Genomic DNA, 9367 nt, shown 5'->3' with positions numbered 1-9367 from the left:
GTGATCTAAAAACGGAAAGGTGCACTGTCCACCGACAGTTTTATTATTGTAGTGGTCAATTTACAAAACATATCTACCTTACCACAGAGCAGGTATATCAACTTTAACTATTGCACTTGCTGACTGGATTATCCTGTTCTGACAACAGGTGGTGCTCCAGCAGGTGATTCCTACAGTGAGTGTGTACCTTACCAGCGAATGGACCCTGCTTCACCTCAGCTACTCAGGCCTCACAGCGACAACTATAGCGGCGGCGGCGGCGAAGCTGCAGCTGACGCCGACGAAGCGGAGTCCTGCCGCCGGGTGGAGGGTGTCGAGGGCGCGGGAGGTGTGGCAGGTGTGTACGCGTGGCAGTGGCTGCCGGGGCGCCCGCAGCCGCCGCTCGCCGTCGGTGCCGATGACATCAAGCTCGGTAAGCTCTCGGCGCAGTCTGTATAGTTTGGTAAAAAAGCGTTTATTTCTCGTAATGAAACTGGTGTCAGCGAATAGGACAGGTTCAAAGATCCCACAAGTAAGCGCGAATCGGGAAGTCCGAAAATATGTTTAAAGAATGTTTAACAGTACATAAGCTCACCGGACAACATAGTAGGTGCCCAGAGTAAAAGAGGACACTGGTAGCTCTTTGGAGTACTGTAGGCATTGTGGAAACCTTACCAAGGGGTCCTGTGACACTCCACTGTTGAGACAATTCATTGCACCGAAGTGGTTTGTGCGTGTGTGTGTGTGTTTGTGTTTGTGTGTGTGTGTGTGTGTGTGTGTGTGTGTGTGTGTGTGTGTGTGTGTTTGGGTGCGTGTGAGTGTGTGTGTGTGTTTGTGTGTGTGTGTGTCTGTCGTCTCCTCTTCGACAAATCTTACATGCGCTGATTCTGTGCAACCGAGTGGCTGGCAGTGTGTGTGTGTGTGTGTGTGTGTGTGTGTGTGTGTGTGTGTGTGTGTGTGTCTGCCAGCCACTCGGTTGCACAGAATCAGCCCATGTAAGATTTGTCAGAGAGGAGACGACAGAATGACAGCAGAGAGGAGCTGCCGTATCGTGTGTAAGTAACCACACCTCGAATCGAGTTGCCCCGTTTGTTGTTGTAGAAGTGCAGACCCCTCAGTCTGTCTACAGTGAATGGTGTACGACTCACAACCGTGCATCATGGGGCACGAACGGTGGTCCTAAAAAAGACACTAGCCAACAGCGACACCAGGCGAGTGTTTCACTGAGTCAGCGACAGTCAGGTTTGAGCCTGACAGGGAATCCTGCTGTCAGTGAATGCAGACTCATTAAAATGGGGGCGTTCATTGCGTTACAAAGTAAAGGAGGGGTTGACAGTTTAAATTTGACAATTCTCTACTATTGCATTGTATTGTATGTTAACTGGTGGCCTAGAACACCGGAGAAGCTCCGTCCCTGCCACAGTGGTCCACAACCCCTTGACGACTACTGCAGTCCACTTCACCCCTCCGCTGCCCCACACCAAACTACTCTTTCAGGATTACTGAGTGGTTCAGCCCCCAGTCGACCCTCTCCCTCCCACCCCCCACCCCCACCCACCCCCACCCACCCACCCCCCACCCCCCAGGGAACGTGCTACACCAGACGAGTGTACCCATTATGTTTGCGTGGTAGAGTAATGGTGATGTACGCATACCTGGAGAACTTGTTCGCACAGCAACTGCTGACATAGTGTAGCTGAAGCAGAATGAGGGGAACCAGCCCGCATTCGCCGAGGCAGATGAAAAACCGCCTAAAAACCATCCACAGACGGGCTGGCTCAAAGGAACCTCGACACAAGTCTGCCAGGCGGCACTGTGGAGCGTGAGGCTGCACGCCCGCAGTACTGTTGAATGCAGCTGTAGCAGCACCCACTGCCTGACGCGTCTCCCTTCTTTCCTGCCGTACAGTATTGCGGTCGTCTGCTGACTGGGATCCATCAACCCCTCTCCTTTGGGCAGCACTACCTGTGGTTCCGAATGGTCCCAATTCACCTGAAACAATGCTGTGAGCAGTACTAAACTCCCAGGCTACACCCAGTCACACTTGGTCTTTCTTCCAGTTTCCAGACGAATCTTCCACGAGTGAAGTCATCAAGATGCTGTCTCCATGCCATTTTGTAGTCAGGAATACTGCCACACTGCAGCGCAGCTGCTCACTCCCGCCCCTTGAGCAGCCCCGTGTTGTGGGGCCAGTCCCTTCTGGCGCCACAGTCACGCCGACCTCGCGCCGTGTGGCGCCCAGCTCTCCGTGACCGACTGGCAGACCTCTGGCAAAACACTGCCGCACTGTCATTAATTTCCATTGAGTAGTTATTATATTATTTTATCCATCTCGTACTTAAGTTTTGCTAAGTAGTGTATTTTACTCCTGCACTTCCTACTCTGATGTCATTCTCAAATGCTTATATAGCTTTTCTGTGAATATGGTTTTCATTTTATTTGTATTTATCCTTAGCTTATTTTTGAGTGTAAATGGAATTGAGTCCCTTTCTGAATCTACTAAGATAACAGTATAATACACAGGCCTTATGTAACGCATTTTTTCCTGTTGTTTAATTTAATTTTCTTTCCCTTTGTTTTTCTGTATAAATTAAATACGTCTTGTCTGAGAACTACTCTTATTTTAGCCTGTTGGATAAAACCATTAATATCTATTTCTGTGCGAGAGCTTTTGTATAAATTGAGAGTTAGTCACCTGCCTTTCCAGTCAGTTCCAATTTTGTTCAATACTCGAAACAGTATCTTCCAACTCATTCTGTTGGGCGATTCATCAATATCCGCGAATCTCGCATGTTTCCTCTGGCGACGTTTACTGCTGTGAAGTTGTTCTTCTAAATTTCATCCCATATGAGCAAACCAGTTGGGTCTTTAGCTGTAGTTACTCGTACTTTAGGTACCTGGGTTGTCCACGGCTCTGTTTAAACAGAATAGCTCGATGTATTCATAGGCTCGAGCCGCACACGTCTGATTTCATGCCCTGCAGCTAAATCCTTGCAAATAATAACAAGCTGTAGTGTGATCATAGCGTCAAAAATAGTCTATGCATTGGCTAGAATTTCGAGTGAATAAAATAAACATAATAGAAAATAAAAGTTAAATGAATAATTTCATAACAAGCGATCTATTCTAACATCTATGATTGATGTGGACATCTCAAATAAACGGAAGATGATTCTACAATATTCAGTTAAAACAGATGGGAAATACCAATAGCAAATGTAGTAAAATTACGTTTGAGACCGTTATGAGAATGGCGGCAAAATCTACGAACTAAATTTTCATCAAAAATATGCGAAAAGTAAGTCTAGCTCATGGGCAATACATACGAAATATTCAGCAGCTCAGTTTAGTTCAGAGTTCAGCATGTTGATTCACAGATTAACACAGGTGATACAAAGAATAGTAACTCACAGTGTGCACAGTTCCGTATTACAAGCAGAAAAAGTTAGGGTTCTATTCTGGAGCACATTCAGGCATCTAGAAATATAAAGTCTCTTTAGAAGTATGATAGCTGTCATTCACCAGCCTGAATCAGATACTTCGGTGAACAAGTCATGCATGTTAGCGCAGGCAGATCTGCCGTCTTAGAGGACTCATGTAAAAGCCAGAATCGGTCCCTTGAGCTCTTCCCTCCAAAAGTCCCATTCTCCAATTGACTCTCATAGTGTTCTGCTACTGTCCGCTCTTCCATTGGCTGAAGACCACCCCTACTAACAATGCATCGTTCTTACCTGCAACGTGCATGATCTTACTCATCTTTACCACTTTTATACACTAAACTAATATATTACAACAATGTTCAAATAAAATAAATGTTACAAAAATTCGGTTACACTCAGATCATTTACAATAAATGTAAGTGATTGCCTGTACATAAATGAACAGGCCCGCATTCTTGCACAAGTGCACTCACGTTAAATGAAAAAGAATTTTAGTTATTGTTAAAATTATTATTTCAGTCTTCTTGACAAAAGCGTCTTTTGCGTCTCTTTCCAATTGTGGTACCCACTAATATATGCAATTGACCGATTTTAAATTAGCATTGTTCTTTTAATAGCGCTTGCTGTCAATATTTAAATAAACTTACTGGCTAAATAAGAAATGGTTCATTAAATAAATAACAGAAGGATGATATAATATGAGATACTTATGCTGTGTTCATTTGCTTTGCAAATGTGGAGAATACGATGTTTTGACAAACATTTTCATAAAAAAAAAGATATGAAAAACGTAAACAAACAAGAAATGAAACAGATACAAATCCGTAGCTTTCAGAAATGATGGCTATAGTGCAATTATATCGTCTGAGATATTATTTGTCGAAATCCCAAGAAGTAATTAAAAGTTGTTAATTCAGAGATTCATTGCGTCACTGTGAAATATTAACTTCTGCAGTTTTAGGGATATTGAAATACTGTTGTGCCACTGGATGGAGCCCATTTTTCTGAGATTGCAGTCGTATTCAGATCTGTATTAATATCAGACTGCAAACTACTACAGACTCTCAAAGAGCTGTAAGAAGCCATCTTTCAGCTCGTCTGACACTCCGCTATTTCTTAGAGTCTTGTGTGTCCTCTTAAGTGTCAAAATTCCCTGTACGAGGATTTTCCCATTTCCAGCCACGTGCTCCTCGTCTCATCCCCAGCTGGCCTGTAGTGTGCACTGCAACCTGATCTGAGCTCTGGGTTCAAATGGCTCTGAGCACTATGGGACTTAACATCTATGGTCATCAGTCCCCTAGAACTTAGAACTACTTAAACCTAACTAACCTAAGGACAGCACACAACATCCAGTCATCACGAGGCAGAGAAAAGAGCCCTGGAGCCACTAGCTTTCAGTCGTACATCAAATTCGGCTCACTTCGTAGCAAATCTAGGCGGCCGATTAGCTCGCCTACGTACACGTAATGTTACATTCTTCATATCGATTTTTCTTTCCAAAACAATACCTAGTACTAGTATAGCTTTCCTCCTTCCTTTGTCTTTGTTAACCCAGCCTAATCTTTTGCTATCCCTTGCTTTACTTTTACCTCTATTCTGTCGTTTGTAATACTAGGCGGACACAGCAACGTTTCACAATTCCTAAACATATATATATATATATATATTCTTCTACCTCTCTTTGTCCACCTCCTCCTTCTCTCTCTTTGTCCATCCACTCCACTCCCCAACCCCCTCTCTGCCCATCTAATCGTCCCCTCAGCCTGTTTCCATCTTCTTCTCGCACCTCTCTCTATCAGCCTCCTCCTTGCCCCTCTCTCCATCCATTTTCTTCCCTTCCCCTTTCCGTCCACCTCCTCTTCCCTCCTCTGCCTGACCTGGAGCCTTTCTTGTTGTTATTACAGACAAAACTTTGATTTGGAAAAGAAGTCACTTAAACTGAATAGGTAAATCAGTTGGATCATTAAGGTAAGGGGTACAGGACAGGCCTCTCTAGCTGCTGGATATGTAAGGTTAGTATCTTCTATGATAGTATTTCTTATAGTTATAACGTGTGAGCAGGTGGAATTACAAAGTTTCGGATAATTCAGGTCTCCATAGTGCAGTAGTGTTCTGATCAGGAGTCGGTAAGCCATAAATACAACATTCCTCCTTCCTCATAAAACCGTCTGCAACGAAGAAAACAAAACAGCACACTGAAGCTTTCCCCCGAGCCTCTGTATGAGAGCCAGGTGAGGTGTTACTCAAAGGCGTGGCAAGGATTTAACAGTTTACATATGGATCAATTTAGAACAACGTGACGTGGAAGGATCATGGAGGAAACTGTCCCTGAGCGTGGGTAATTTTACAAAAATGTGCACAGTGTGGTGTGTCACAGGAAAGTTCCTATCATATATCCTTACTGAACTCCACCCTCTTTATTTTTATTTGCAAATGTGCGTGGTATTAGGCCATTGAGTAGGCTGGCAAATGTTGTTCTTTGGAAACGGAAACCGATCAGACCCGAGCAGCTTTAATTGCAAAATATTGCATACAGCTGAGAAATGATCGGAATAAATATCTAAGGTGGGTTTGGGCACTTAATTAAATAGTAACTTACGAATTAACACTAATTATGTCCAGTCATTCGTGTCCAAAATCCGCCAACAACTTTCCCTATTTTTGCCTGTAACATGGCGATATAGCAGCATAAATGATTAAAAGACAAGGTATTGGATTGAATTAATAATGGATCCGACACAATAGGTACATTTGCATAACCTTTTTCGAACAAATGTAGTTGCCATTACAACACTCACATACGCTCAGCTCGAGTTCCAAAAGACAAGAGATGATAATACAAGAAGAAGACAAAAAACATCGCTCTTTCATTTATTTTCAATGGCTTTGCATTCAACACTTTCACAACTTCAGTAACTTTCATTATGTTAAAGGTCTTGGAACATATATCAAAATCATAACTTCTTTACCATTAAAGTATAGTTTTCCTTTTTACACAACATTACATCATCACTTATGAGGATAAAAATTAGGGCAGAAAAATAATGAATGTTTTAACATTGCTATGTATACAGTTTTTTAAAGATTATGTTTAATGAGAGAGAACATGTGTGGAAGAAACAATGTGTCGAACAGTTATATGCCCTGATATCTATGTTAAAATTGAGTGCAAGAAATGTAACTAAACCACACATTTTCACAGCACTTCCTTTCTCACATTCAGTTTTTACAGCAAATCTGGACACTGTTCTATGCCCATCTGAATGTTAATAGAATACTATGTAACAGTCTGAGATGAAACAGTCAAGAACTTCATGGGATTTTTGCTAGCATCGTTTCCCCTTTGCATGTTAACCCTATATTTATATGTTGCATATATTTAGAAAATATACAGGAAGTGTTTATGTGAATGTTTAACAGAGCATCATGTAAAAATGTGAAATAAATTGGTCAAGAAATTTTCTAGATTTTTGCTAACAATCCATTGCCTGAATGAGATTTTCACTCTGCAGCGGAGTGTGCGCTGATATGAAACTTCCTGGCAGATTAAAACTATGTGCCCGACGGAGACTCGAACTCAGCACCTTTGCCTTTCGCGGGCAAGTGCTCTACCAACTGAGCTACCGAAGCAAGACTCACGCCCGGTACTCACAGCTCATTCTGGAAACATCCCCAAGGCTGTGGCTAAGCCATGTCTCCGCAATATCCTTTCTCTCAGGAGTGCTAGTTCTGCATGTCTCGCAGGAGAGCTTCTGTAAAGTTTGGAAGGTAGGAGACGAGGTACTGGCAGAAGTAATGCTGTGAATACGGGGCGTGAGTCGTGCTTCGGTAGCTCAGTTGGTAGAGCACTTGCCCGCGAAAGGCAAAGGTCCCGAGTCCGAGTCTCGGTCGGGCACACAGTTTTAATCTGCCAGGAAGTTTCATATCAGCGGACACTCCGCTGCAGAGTGAAAATCTCATTCTGGAAACATCCCCCAGGCTGTGGCTAAGCCATGTCTCCGCAATATCCTTTCTCTCAGGAGTGCTAGTTCTGCATGTCTCGCAGGAGAGCTTCTGTAAAGTTTGGAAGGTAGGAGACGAGGTACTGGCAGAAGTAAAGCTGTGAGTACCGGGCGTGAGTCGTGCTTCGGTAGCTCAGTTGGTAGAGCACTTGCCCGCGAAAGGCAAAGGTCCCGAGTTCGAGTCTCGGTCGGGAACACAGTTTTAATCTGCCAGGAAGTTTCAATCCATTGCCTCTTTATGTATTTCATATATATTTATTCACCATATGCATTTGAAAAATATGTAGATTATATTCATCCAAAATGTTTTTAGAGTGTTGTGCAAAGATTGGAATTAAGTCCTGAAGAAAAAGCGAGATCTTTACTAACAATGTTGCCCCTTTGCGTATTATATACATTTTTATATATTAAAAAATATGTGGCCTGTGTCCATCTGAAGTTTTATTGTAGTATGTGTAAAAGTTTGAAGAAAATCGGTAAAGTTCTTTATGAGATTTTGCTAATAACTTTTCCCTTTATATATTATATGTATATTTATGTACCACATACATTAAAGAAATATGTAGCCTGTGTCTGTCCGATGGTGTATTCGAGTATCATGTAAAAATTGGAACTAACTCGGTCTAGAAATTTTCTAGATTTTTGCTAACAATGTTTCCCTTTCTGTATTATGTATATATTTACATACCATACATGTTAAAAATATTTACCTATGTTATTTACCTATTATTATTTATATGCTATTACATAGTTACATATTTTAAAATGTGGCCTGTTTTATTTATTAGAGTATCATGTGAATATATGAAGCAATTAGTCAAGAAATTTTCGAGACTTTTAGTATAAACGTTAAACAACGACTTCCTGTTATATAATGGTATAGACATAGGTTTTTATACACCATATATACTTAGAAATGGGTAGTCTATGTCTGTCCAAACGTTTATTAGAACATCATGTAAATGTAGCATATGTTTCACTTCCATACATGGCTACACTCCATAAAAATACTTTCAGAAACGACCTCCTGTCATTTAAATCTATACTCGGTGTTAACAAATTTCTCTTCTTCAGAAACGCTTTCCTTGCCATTGCCGGTCTACATTTTATATCCTCTCTACGTCGACCATCATCAGCTGTTTTGCTCTCCAAATAGCAAAACTCCCTTACTGCTTTAAGTGTCTCATTTCCTAATCTAATTCTCTCAGCATCACCAGACTTAATTCGACTACATTCCATTATACTCGTTTTGCTTTTGTTGATGTTCATCTTATATCCTCCTTTCAAGTCACTGTCCATTCCGTTCACCTGCTCTTCCAGGTCCTTCGCTCTCTCTGACAGAATTACAATTTCATCGGCGAATCTCAAAATGTTAATTTCTTCTCCATGGATTTTAATTCCTACTCCGAATTTTTCTTTTGTTTCCTTTACTGCTTGCTCAATATACAGATTGAATAACATCGGGGATAGGCTACAACCCTGTTTCACTCCCTTCCCAACCGCTCGACTCTTATAGCTGCCATCTGGTTTCTGTACAAATTGAAAATAGCCTTTTTCTCCCTGTATTTTACCCCTGCCACCTTCAGAATTTGAAAAAGAGTATTCCAGTTAACATTGTCAAAAGCTTTCTCTAAGTCTCAAAATGCTAGAAACGTAGGTTTGCCTTTCCTTCATCTATTTCGTAAAGTAAGTTGTAGGGTCAGTATTGCCTCATGTCTTCCAACATTTCTACCGAATCCAAACTGATCTTCCCTGAGGTCGGCTTCTATCAGTTTTTCCATTCGCCTGTAAAGAATTCGTGTTAGTGTTTTTCACACCTGTCAACATCTACTTTCTTTGGGACTGGAAGTAATATAGTCTTTTTGAAGTCTGAGGGCATTTCGCCTGTCTCATACATCTTGCTCACCAGATGGTAGAGAGTTGTTAGGGCTGGCTCTCCCAAGGCTG

At 41.8% G+C, this 9367-nt stretch overlaps 1 non-coding gene across 1 annotated transcript; it reads left to right on the top strand.

Moving 5' to 3' along the window:
* Window positions 1-7542: 7542 nt before the first annotated feature.
* On the top strand, window positions 7543-7617 carry Trnas-cga (transfer RNA serine (anticodon CGA)). Its single transcript has one exon. It is a non-coding gene; the product is annotated as a tRNA-Ser (tRNA).
* The last annotated feature ends 1750 nt before the right edge of the window (window positions 7618-9367 follow it).

Source organism: Schistocerca gregaria, chromosome 6 (assembly GCF_023897955.1).
Source record: "Schistocerca gregaria isolate iqSchGreg1 chromosome 6, iqSchGreg1.2, whole genome shotgun sequence".
NCBI lineage: Eukaryota > Metazoa > Arthropoda > Insecta > Orthoptera > Acrididae > Schistocerca > Schistocerca gregaria.
Note: the sequence above shows the minus strand (reverse complement) of the source record. Positions and strands in the feature narration are given on the sequence as shown.